The sequence below is a fragment of the Meleagris gallopavo genome, chromosome Z (assembly GCF_000146605.3).
Source record: "Meleagris gallopavo isolate NT-WF06-2002-E0010 breed Aviagen turkey brand Nicholas breeding stock chromosome Z, Turkey_5.1, whole genome shotgun sequence".
Lineage (NCBI taxonomy): Eukaryota > Metazoa > Chordata > Aves > Galliformes > Phasianidae > Meleagris > Meleagris gallopavo.
In genome coordinates, this window is record NC_015041.2 from 40004570 (window position 1) to 40017722 (window position 13153).

The window sequence follows — 13153 nt, forward strand, 5'->3', positions numbered from 1 at the left end:
TGCAGTCCCTTGTCCGGGCAGGGAATGGCAGGTCGCCTTTCCGTCGTGTGTGGCTTAACGAGATGGTACCTTGTACAAAAACAAACCGGCGGCGCGGGCAGCGGCGCGGCCGTGTCACTGTAACAGCGGCAGTCCTCGAGCCGTGCACCCCGCGCCCTGCCTGGTGCCGTTGCCCCGCGGCGTGACACGGCTCGCCCGCTCACGAAAGTGGCAACAAAAGGGGAAGCGGCACACGGAGCTGTGCAGCCCCACGCGGGTCGCGGCCGTCCTTTCCTCAGAGCAGGAATGAGCTACAGTCCAGCCTCGCCCGAGCGTCGGTGCAGTGCGGTGACCCTCCGTGTTCTCTCACATGCATCCACGACAGCAGAACAAATCGTTTATTAAATCCTAGTTCCGAAATAGGAAGGATACCTTACTTCATTTCATGAACCACTCACACCAAAAATACAAACGTGTTATGTTCTTCTGTTATCATGCACTGGTATGTCTGCAGAGATCATTCTTTGGATCAAAGCAGTTCTCACAGAAGGCAAATTCAGAAACCAGCAGAGTTTCATTGAATGCTTTTCAGTTTATCTTGGCCCTGATCTTTTATCATGCTCACCCATATCATCCCTCTGCAATAAATCCAAGTTCCTCGAATTCATCTGTATCTATCTGTATCTATCTCCCCAGGACATTTATTGTGAGAGTCTAATAACCTCTGCTCACTTTGACTCTCTCCCGTTCCCTGATTGCTGGTACCTGGGGCGTAGAGCCCTGGCAGTGGCAGCCCTGCAGAGCCTACTGCTGCAGAAAAGGGGTGCAGAGGCATCACAAGCTGGAGGAGCAGCTGTCACATTCATCTGCACTTCATTTCTTTGCCATATGTCCCCTTGTAGGTGGACACACATCCATACAAAGGCAGTCAGTGTCAGAAATGAGCATTAGCCATGAACTTTTTTCTCATAGATATTGGTGGCCTCTTTACAGTCTTAAGCACAGACCATCTGTGCGAAGAAATCTGAGCAGCATGTGCATGGGGATAGAACTGGATGGTCTTTAAGGTCCTTCCATCCCAAGCCATTCCATGAATCTATGATTCTATGTTATTTCTCATCCTATATCTTTTGTATTAATATGAGGTTGTTCTGAAAGTAATACCTCTTATTTATTTCCCAGGAAATTACAACAGATAAAAAGAGAACAAGAGCATTGTTTGATAGAGCAAATTCTCAGCTACTGAACACTATTTTTCAATACAGTCATGACCGTTTGCTATGCACTGTCATTAGCAGCAAACAAGAGATGCGTATCATGCTTATAAAAGTCTGTACCAGTGGACATGACCCACTGTCACTGCTGCTGGCACGCACTATCCACTGCCACTGTGCTCATGTCCACTATTTGTTTTCCATAAATGCACAGAAAACATCAGTGAATGTCAGTGGGTGCCATTTTTTTTCTGCATGGAGGAATTCAGTGATATACCTTTACTTCATCTGCACTTTTATGTTAATTACTGTTTTGTCAGACTAACCCTCTGCTGCCACCTGTCACACAGCAACAAGATGTAATGAAATATCACTGGGAAGGTTCAACCTCTACTGCCATACCACCAACATCCGCCTCTGTGTCATGGGCCAACATAATAAAACAGATGGCATTACTTTCAGAGAAGCCCTTGTACACTGTGGTGAGAATCTGCAGGAATGTCAAAAACACTAGTAACCCCCAAAGCTTCAGGCAATTTTTAAAATTGAAAAGTACATCCCATTTTTACAATGCAAAATATTTTTTTGTGAACCCTATGCATATACTTCTGATAACTTAAAATTTTGTATTTAGAATAAATAAATTCTGTGCCTCAAATTTGCCTTCATAATTTAGATTCTTGAAATATAGAGGTATCCAAGGCAATAATATCCTTCCTATGTAGTTGGACAGTCCTGGAAATAATATTCCAGATGGAGTTTGCTTGTGTATTTGCTGACATTTTTGTCACGAATTATAATCAGCTATACAGGCAGTCACGATCTTTCTCCCAGATACATAACAAGAGTACCTTCTACATTTCATGTTACTCCTACTCTGTCGAGGTAAGAAGAATCAAAAGAGTCAGTTTTGGTCAGTGCACCAAAATCTGCACTGACTTTCCCAGCTTTCCTGTGGGGCTTGGTAAAACCTGAGAATAAGGTGAGGTGGAGGGCAGAATGCTGATGTGGCTGAACATACCATTTCTCCTGCTCTCTTGAGATACAGGAAAAAGAATTGCACAATAGAGAGCCATTGCTTTCTGCACAAAGGGAGTCCACTGCATTCAGTATAACTCTGAAAAGAGAATATTTCTGTGATTACTGACCTCTGCTGATTTTCCTCCTGGAGGGCCGAAGTAGGTCATGCAGCTCTTTAGATAAATTCTTAGCTGACTGAAGGATGGTGGGATTTATACTTGCTTTTGGACAGCACAATATTACCTTCAGCTTCTTTAGATTCATCTGTATTTATTAGGTGACTTAAACCCTCTTAACACTATTTCTGATTTTTGTTCAATGAGTATTGCTGAGCCTATAGTGAATAACAGTACTACAGGCAGGGTCTAAAAAAGGGACATCTGCGAAGTAATTGAGAAATATATAGAAGAAATTACTGTCTGCCGTCTTTAACATTGTCTGACTCCTTTCTATGTGTTTGTGTTCACACATCTTGAGTTTCTTGTAATAAAAACTTTGAGTCTGAAATTATCTGAAATTCAAGATCAGCTGAATTCTACAGAAAAATCCCAGTGCCTCTAAAGAGAAAAAGCTATAATCCCTTGCATTTATTACAGTCCATATATAACACAAAATAATCATCGAAATAACTTATAGTTTGGAGAGAAATAAAAGTGAAATGCTGTTAAGGATCATGACATACCAAAGATATTTTAATGATTTTATATATATGTATATATCCACACCCTGGAATTACTGAAAATATAGCAACTTGTGTTTCCTTGCATTACATTATTTATAGCTATAGGTGCTTTATTATATAACAGTGCAATCAGAGCAAATTATATTCACCAATCTTTTCTTATATTTAATGTGCTCAAAAATGTTTAATACTAACCAAGTCCTTCGGGGCTTCCTGCTCAAGATGAGTATTTATGAAAGTTCTATAGAATAGATTATACTGTGATTTTATAAAGATCTAAGCCAGAAATAAAGTACTTTAAAGAATAAGTCAAGTCATTTGACTGCAGTTCAAAATATTAATCAAAATATTTCCATGCATCTGGGAACATTCGTGGAAACTGTACTGGAAAAATATTTGTGCTGTAATTCACCAAGAGAAATAGATATTCACATCGTAACTTAGGCAGACATAAATGAGGCAATGTTTACTGGCACTGTTAAATGTGAAGAAACTCCAAAACTTTCACAATAAGTGCATGGACTAAAGAGAGAAAATACGTGTGATACTATTTGCACTGCAACAGCCAATTTAAGATTGACAGGTCATTCGCAGCCTTCCCATGACACAGACATGCAAAAGCAAATGTGATGCCTGTGAATGGTTTCCTATTCTCAAATATAGCTACAACATAAAATATATAATATATAAAAGTAGAAAGGTGTCTACTAAATCTACTAGATGAGTCCAAAAGCAAGCAATAACATCCTGTTTCTTAGGACACAGACAGATAGCAATGCTACCAGCAGAAGAATAGTTTTAGAAATTCTAGAGAACAGCGGAACCTTCCATACTGAAGGAAGTATCTGATTTCACCTGAATATTTTAAACATAAAGAGGAAAACTACTTTCAAAAAATGTATTTTAATTAATGAGCACATGTGCTGAAAATGCAAATAACATTGCTGTTACTCAAACTCTGAGGTAGTGCTGCCAGTACTGTGGAAAGCAGAAACATGCTTCACTATTTATTTTCAAGATTGGAGTGAAAAATCACTGGAAAGTCCTCAAGAATGTGAAAATGTGCAGTTTTATGAAGTGTACATATAGAAAGTGGAAAATGCTGTGAATAAAAAAAGTTGTCTTCTTTCTGCTCTCTATACAACTGAGCAGAGTTGGTGAGTAGGAAACCTGGGGTGCACCACATAAAAGAGCAGTAAAGCAGTGAGCATCCTGTGGTGACTGAGAAGGAAGGCACACCTTACACCTGCACGTCTGAAATGACGTGGCATGTCGCACACTGGCCATCAGCACAAAAGAAAGAAAGGTGAAATGCCACCAGGAGCAGCCTCCCTCAGCCTTTGGCTAAAGGAGTTCACCTGGCAGCATGCTAAGATCCATTTCAAAGGACCTTGTTGAGAGGCTGCCAAGGACCAGGGAAATTTGAAGTGCCCAGTTACTCAGAGTTACCTCATTGCTGACATTTGAATCATTCTAATTAAATGAGACAGGCCAATAATTTGCACTATTTGTGATGCAAAAGTGATTATTTCTTGAGAAGATCTATCAGAGCTGGAAAGCCCCTAGTGACCAGAAACTCCTCTGGTCTACTTACAGCAAAAGAATCACTGGCTGGCAGAGGTTCTAGTGTAAAGGCCCATCACCTGAAGCTGTCATGAGAGAAGCAAACAAATAAGCAGAAAAAAACTTTTTCGTCTTTCCCCCTTTTTCTGTCAAAAACATGTTTGTGTGGAAAGGCAAAAAGCATGTCCACATGGTTATAAGCAATCTTATCTCCATAACAAAATTAAATGGTCTTGCATAGAAGTTACTCAAACAATAGAGTTAATACAAGCCTGGCTCAATTAGTCATCTAAATGAGATTATACATAAAGGATGATAAAAGCAAAAAACTACACTTCCTGGTCTTCTGCAGAGCCAAGGACAGGAACAGTAAAAAATCTTAAACAAAGTTTTTTAGGTAGGGCCTAACTTGGATCACTACCACTTTTCCTGCCATCTCCCTTTTCTGTTTCATTTGTCATACCCCATAGTGAGAGATATGTAAAGAAAGCGGTGGGATGGTTTTTGGCAGTCATTTCTTTTTTTGTCTGAGACTTGGTCTTGCCGTTTAAACTTTGTTCACATTAGTCATCCTACTGACTTTGATGATTTACTTTTGTGAGTCACTCAAGTGACAGCACTATATCTATAAGAAGTGTATCTCACTCGATTTTCAGTAGAACGTGTACAAGTCTGGTGTGCTTGACCAGTAAAAACAGGTACAGGGTACAGATGATTCTGTGATGTTATGCTTTGAGGAATGAAGCTGAGAGCAAACATCACATGATGGATTTTTACAGCCATCATAGCAACTAAGAATAGTAAAATACATATTAAAATACTGAGCAGGCTCTTCTATGACAGTAATTATCAGTGAGTCATTTGTTGAAGCCACTGTGCTTTGCAAAATAGTTTGTAAATGTGTTCAACCGAAGTGAAAATTGAGTAGTAAACTTAAAGACATTAAGAGCTATAAAATGTTTGTCACACAGCAATGATTAGCTGAAAGACAAGAAGCCATCTTTGTTTTGCACAGGGGATCTCTGCGCTACCATTTTATGGTTATTTTATGTTAAAGCCATGTCTGCTCTGGGCAAGCTAATTATAGCCTTGTGAAAGAACTGGGCATAAGAACTCGCACTTAGGAGTTGTAGAGAGCCTGGAAAACAGCCTTGAGCAGACAATAGTGAAAAACATGGTCTTGGTTAAGTAGCAGCTGTTGCATGGACTTAAACATTTAAAGCAATACGCATGGCTTATTTCAGGTTTTTGCTTCTGAAATTCTCTGTCCAGCTACTTGGCAAATTTGGATGATCATAAATAATATTGTCATAATTCTTAACATGCTCAGATGGCTAAAGATTTTCCTGCAGTGTGTGTAAGGTGATGCCCTTCTTGCAAATCCCAACTGGATCAAGAAATGTGGGAAACTGGGACCTCATTTACTGAAGTGTAGTAAGACACTTTGAAATATTCCTACCATCAAGCTGCTTGTATGAACTTCTGTTGGATTCAAGACTTCCTAACTCCCGGGGTACTGAGTTCTAAAACTGCACACGCGTCAGGAGGGTGGGTAGAAAATGGCCTAAATCACAGAAGAATTTGTAAAGTCACCATATCAGAGAAAGAGCAGAAGTGGGCTTGCCTTTTATGATGTAGTCATCAGGATATTCACCATGGAAGAAGGATGTCCATGGTTCACCACTTATTTTAAAGGCAGTTTATAATTGATTAGACTGAATGCAGTCCTGAGGAACAGTCCATGTTTTCTTGGGTAAAACGGTAGTCATCATGGATTTGTGAAAACATGTTGCATTCATTCTATTCTGAACCACACAAATTCACTCACAGCATCACATGCAAAAAAGCTACATATTAGCTAATTCAAAGATAGTTCGCTAAAAATAAGCATGGTGGAGACTTAGACAATAATAGACACAGAGTCTTCTTCATTGTGTTTCATGCAACAAACAGATGGCAAATGCAAAAAAGATCTGAATATAGTAAGAAAGTTATCTTGGAGAATATGTACTCCAATGAAGTCAGTAACGCTCAATAGTCTGTAAATGAAACTATTTCAGGAGTATCTTATCTGCTAATGCTTCTACATAGGAAATAGAAGCCTAGTGCATTAATCTATTTCTACAACCAGGCTCTCATTATTCACCCATAAACACTAGTCCCTCAATAATATCCAGTACAAATCTTTTGTTAGAAGAGGTAGACATAAATAAAATCTGTTGTGAAATTAAAGTGGAACTAGGAAAAAGGAAATCCTGATTTAGTATTCCATATATCCATGTGATTGCCATACTTTAAGTACCTTTTCTCCAGAAAAAAACTAACTCATTCACAACTTCAGAGCTGCTGCTAACACAAGTCATAGCAGCTGAGGAAAACATTAAGCTTGACTGTAATCCTGCTTTTACATTGAGTTGCCTGAAACACAGTGCTAAGGTTTGAAATAATGTGGTAAGTCAAGTAATTATTTTAAAAGGTTGAAGTGTTTGTTAATGGCAAGCTGGTTTTACCTGGAATTGCTAGTTGTCCAGTATCCCAGTAAAAAATCTTAATGTTAGAGCATCTTGAGATATGATTTAACTGAGTAGTAGCAGGACAAGATGGAATGGGGCAACAGACTGAAAGAACAGATCTTTTTCCCCAGCTACACATTGCTATTACCTACACATTAGCACACATCTATGCAAGCCAGCCAACCTCCTTTCTGCACATAATGAAGTCTGTACCTTCTCTCTTCTAGCAATGACACATCCTACTGGAAAAAAAACTTCTTTTAATTTGCTAAGATAGCTTCTGTGATCCCTTTCCTCTTATTCAAACAGAGACGGCGGGCAGAAGTAGAGCTGAGAAGAGCTGGTGTTTGCCCAGTGCCTGATATGGCTGCATAGAACTGTATTTGAGATGTGAAGCACCGTCTATGAACTGACAGAAAAGTGAGTGAACTGCTAGTGATGAAGAATACAAAAGAGATCTAGAAATTGAATATTCTTTCAACTACCCCTTGTAAACTGTGAGGAAAAATAGGGATCAATAAAGCAAAATTTCACACAAATATTCAACAGTGACTAATCATGGAAAGAGTAAGAGATTATTTACTTTCATTTAGGCCAAATCTCAAATACTTTCCATAAAATTCTGATGTGTCCCGATGGGATGCGCCCACAACTGTTGAGGGAGCTGGCAGAAATAATTGCTAGCCCACTTTATCTGTAGTATGTTGTGGAGAATGGGAGAGGTGCCTGAGGACTGGAGGGAAGCTAATGTCACTCTAGTTTTCAAAAAGAGCAAGAAGAAGGACCCAGGTAACTATAGACCAGTCAGCTTCACCTCCATCCCTGGAAAGGTGATGGAACAGCTCATCCTTAGTACTGTCTCCAGGCATACCAAGGATAAGAGGGTCATTAAGGACAGCCAACATGGCTTCACCAAGGGGAAGTCATGCTTGATCAATCTGATAGCCTTTTATGAAGATGCAACCAGATGGACAGATGATGGTAAAGCAGTAGATAATAGCCTATCTTGATTTTAGTAAAGTATTTGACACCATGTCCCACAGCATCTTTGCAGCTAAACTGAAGAAGTGTGGTATGCATGATTAAGTAGTGAGGTGTATCATACAATCATAGGGGGTGTTAAGGGGAGTTGGTCTTGATGATCTCTGGAGGTCCCTTCCAACCCCTACGATTCTACGATAGAATCACACGGTTGGAAATGACCTACAAGATTGTCTAGTCCAACTGTCCTCCCATTACCATTACTACCCCCTAAGTTACTAAACCATATCTCTTAGCTTCTCATCCAGACGCCTCCTGAACACTGACAGGGATGGCGACTCCACCACCTCCCTGAGCAGCCTTTCCAGTGCCTGACCACTATCTGAAAGAAAAAGCTTTTCTTTATATCTAGTCTAAATCTCACCTGATGTAACTTGTGGCCATTTCCTTGGGTCCTGCTTGTTGCCTGGGAGAAGAGGCCAAATCCTTTCTCATCACAACATCCTGTCAGGAAATTGGAGAGTACAGTGAGGTCTCCCCTGAGCCTTCTCCAAACTAAACAATCCCAGCTCTGTCAGCTGCTCGTCATAAGACTTGTGCTCCAGACCCCTCACCAGTGTCTCTGGACACGTTGCAGGGCCTCAACACCTTTCTTGTAGGGAGGGGCCCAAAACTGAACACAGTACTCGAGATGTGGCCTCACCAGTGCTGAGAACAGGGGGGTGCTTACCTCCCTGCTCCTGCTGGCCACACTAATTCCAGTGCAGCCAGGATGCCGTTGACCCTCTTGGCCACCTGAGCACACTATCGGCACATGTTGAGCCAAGCACCAACCAACACCCCCAGGTCCCTTTCCTCTTTACAGTCATCCAGCCACTCTTCCCCAAGCCTATAGCACTGCATGGGATTATTGTGGCCAAAGTGCAGGACCCAGCATTTGGCCTTGTTGAACCTCATTCCATTTACCTCAGCCCAGTGATCCAGCTTATCCAGATCTCTCTGAAGGGCCTCCATTCCCTCAGGCAGATTGACACTACCTCCCAGCTTGGTGTCATCTGCAGACTTACTGAGGGTACACTCAGTCCCCTCATCTAGGTCATCAATAAAGATATTAAACAAGATGGGTCCCAGTACTGACCCCTGGGGGACACCACTTGTAATGGGTCACCAGCTGGACTTAACTCCATTAACCACTACACACTGGGCATGGCCCTCTATCCAGTTCCTTACGCAAAGAAGAGTCCAGGCCGGCTGCAGCCAGTTTCCCCAGGAGGATACTGTGAGAGACTGTGTCAAAGGCTTTGCTGAAGTCTAGGTAGACTACATCAACAGCCTTTCCCTCATCTACCAGTCTATTCACCCGGTCATAGAAGGAGATGAAGTTGTTCAAGCACGACCTGCCTTTCATGAACCCATGCTGGCTGGGCCTGATCCCCTGGACACCACTCACATGCTGTGTGATCTTACCCAAGATGATTTGCACCATAACGTTCCCTGGAACCGAGGTCAAGCTGACAGGCCTGTAGTTCCCCAGATCCTTCTTATGGCCCTTCTTGTAGATGGGAGTCACACTGGCAAACCTCCAATCCTCTGGGACCTCTCCAGATAACCAGGAGTCACATTCCCCACTGCATCAAGTAAAGGATGGAAATCCTCCTTGGTTCATCTCTTACCATTGATATATTTGTAAAAGGATTTCTTGTTCTCTTTTACTGCAGTGGCCATTCTGAGTTCAAGTTGGGCTTTTGCTGTCCTGACTTCCTCCCTGCATACCTTAGCAACTTCCTTGTAATCTCCCCAAGTAGCCTGTCCCTTCTTCCAGAGGACATAGATTCTCTTTTTCTTCTGGAGTCTCAACAATTGTTCCCAGTTCATCCATACTGGTCTTCTTCCCCTATGGCTCGCCTTGTGGCATTCAGGGACAGCCTGTTCTTGTGCCTTTAAGATTTCCACGTTGAGGAGCATTCAGGCTTCCTGGACCCCTTTACCCTTAAGGAGTGACTCCCAAGGAAAACTTGCTACAAGCGTCCTGAACAGGTCAAAGTCCACCTTTTTGAAGTTCAAGATAGCAGTTTTGCTGGTCACCCTTCTGACATCTCCAAGAATTGAGAATTCTACAGTTTCATGGTTGCTCTGTCTAAGACAGTCCCCAGCTTTCACATCTCCCACCAGTCCTTTGATAGTGAAGAGCAGGTCTAGCAGGGCACCAACCCTGGTAGGCTCTTCTACCAGCTGCATAAGGAAGTTATCTTCCACACAGTCTAGAAACCTCTTGGACAGCTTCCTCTGTGCTCTATTATATTTCTAACATATTTCAGGGAAATTGAATTCTCCCATGAGAATGAGTGCTGGCGACCACGTGACTTACGCAAGCTGCTCACAGAATGCTTCATCTTTCTCCTCATCCTGATAAGGCAGTATATAACAGACCCCCACCAAGATGTCTTCCCTACAGACCTTCCCCCTGATCCTTACCCATAGGTACTCTATTTCATCATTCCCAACCCCAAGCTCTTCAACATCAGAACAGTCTTTAGTATAAAGGACCACACCATCACCCTTCCTTCTTCATGTATCCCTTCTAAAGAGTTTGTAGCCATTAAGCACAGCACTACAATCATGGAGTGGTCCCACTATGTTTCAGTAATAGCAACTAGGTCATAGTTAGCCTGCCACACAATCACTTCCAACTCCACCTACTTTTTGCTCATGCTGCGTGCATTGGTGTAGATGTACTTCAGCTGAGTCACCTGTCTCACCCCCAGCTCAAGCATCGTTCCCCTAGGCTCATCTCTGGTGAGCCCTGTTTTGTCCCCTTCCCCGTCGTAGCTAGTTTAAAACTCTTTTGATAAGCCCTGCTAGCTCTTGCGCTAGGATTCGTTGCCCTCTTTGAGATAGGTGGGTTCCATGGATGGACAACAGGCCATGGGTCGAGTAAATTGCCCCATGATCAAAGAACCCAAAGTTTTTGGTTCAACACCAGCCTTTGAACCAATTATTCATCATGTGTGCATTCCAAGCCCGCTCTGTGTACCTCACTGCCCCTGAAGTTATAGAACAAAAAAATCACTTGAGCTCCCTCTCCTTGAACTAAACACCCTCAACCCCTGAAGTCTCTTTTTATAGTTCACAGGCTTCTCTGAGCAATTTCATAACTGCCCACCTGAACTACAAGTAGAGAAAAATAATCAGTGGACCTAACCAGCTTTGGGAGTTTCCTGGTTATGTCCCTGTCCGGGCCCCAGGAAGGCAGCAGAAGGTGGATTGTGAACTGGCTGGATGGAAGAAGCCAGAGATTTGTGGTCAGTGAGACAGAATCTAGTTGGAGGTCTGTATCTAGTGAAGTCCCTCAAGGGGCAGCACTGGGACCAGTACTATTCAATATACTCATCGACGACTTGGATGACAGAATAGAATGCACGGTCATCAAGTTTGCTGATGACACAAAACCAGGAGGACTGGCTGACATGTCAGAAGGCTGTGCTCCATCCAGCGAGATCTACATATGCTGGAGAGTTAAGCAGGGAGAAACTTGATGAAATATAACAAGGGCAAGTGTAGAGTCTTGCATGTGGGCAACAGCAACCCCAGGTACCAGTATAGACTGGGAACTGACCTGTTGGAGAGCAGCACAGGGGAAAGGGACCTGGGGATCCTGGTGGAGAGCAGGATGACCATGAGCCAGCATTGTGACCTTGTGGCCAAGAAGGCCAATGTATCCTGAGGTGTATTATGAGTATAGTCGAGAGAGGTTCTTCTCCCCCTCTACTTTTGCTCTGGTGATACCATATCTGGAGTAGTGTGTCCAGTTCTGTACCTCTCAGTTCAAGAAAGACAAGGAACTGCTTGAGAAAGTCCAGAGCAGAGCTGTGAAAATGGTTAAGAGAGTAGAGCATCTCCCCTATGATAAAAGGCGGAGGGAGCTGCGTCTCTTTAGCTTGGAGAAGAGGACGCTGAGAGGTGATCTAATTAATGTTTATAAATACATTGGTAAAGGGTGAGTGTCAAGATGATGGGGCCAGGCTCTTCTCAGTGATGTCTAATGATATGGCAAGGGGCAATGGGTGCAAGCTGGAACATAGGAGGTTCCACATAAATATGAGAAAAAAATTCTTCATGGTGAGGGTGACAGAACAATGGAATGGGCTGCTCAGGGAGGTTGTAGGGTCTTCTTCTCTAGAGACATTCAAAACCCATCTGGATTCTTTCCTGTGTGACCTAATCTAGGTGTTCCCTTGTCCAGCAAGGGGATTGGACTAGATGATCTTTTAAGGTCCATCCCAGTCCCTGACATCCTGTGATTCTGTGATTCTGTAATTGGTGAAAATAAGCCTTGAGTCTTTCTCCATAGTCACTGGAAGTTCTAAGGACAAGAACATGTTTTTAATCAGATTTTTCTTGTGCTTGGCTCAAAATGTGTTAGAAGACAAATGTTATTTATTTGGTATGGATTATTCTCTCGAAAATGAGCCCTTTCCCTTTACATTTGACTGTGTCAATAAAAGGCATTACAGAGTATCTTGAGCTATATGAATAAGCTTAGGAAGACAATTTTCATTCAAAAAATGAGCTAAGTGGTAGTGGCTGCAATTGTAGTCCTGCTAATGTACCTAACATAAAGACTGCTTGGTCTATTTAGCTATATGTCATCAAGAAGTATAAGCACACTCAGTTCCCTTCAGAATTAAATATTATTCTCTAGCAAAAATCTGTTTTAGATTTCTGTCAACCATTCTTATGGAGGTGGTGTTAGTTCCAGTAGTTAGTAAGACGAGGGAATATAATAAAGTGATATAAAAAAGTGATTAAAAACACTTCTCATCTAAATCCCCAAAATGTAATTTTTGTTCATTTTTTTCTCAGATATTATTGTTAGTATAAAATCTGTTCCCTTATAGAACAAAGAAAATAATAGAACCAGTAAAAAGAAAGTTAAAAGTGTGTTTAGCAAGACCATTTTCCCAGCTCTCACTCACATCCCAAGTGTCACATGACCTACTAGCACAAGGGAAAATTTCCTAGGGTTTCCTAGGGAAAATTTCGGATAAATCAGGCAGCTGGTGATGGGCAGTTGAGTAGCTTGAGAACTGACAGAAGCCCACTCCTACCCACTAGCTGCTGCTTGGGAACTAGCTGGGAATCAATCAGTAGGTGATGACAAATTTATTATCACTTGCTTTGGAAATATATATATATATATA

The 13153-nt window shown here is 42.0% G+C and overlaps 1 protein-coding gene across 1 annotated transcript in view; it reads right to left on the minus strand.

The window, feature by feature from the left end:
- The window catches only part of AUH (AU RNA binding methylglutaconyl-CoA hydratase), a 124169-nt gene that overhangs the window by 105872 nt on the left and 5144 nt on the right, over window positions 1–13153 (minus strand). The window lies entirely within an intron of this gene.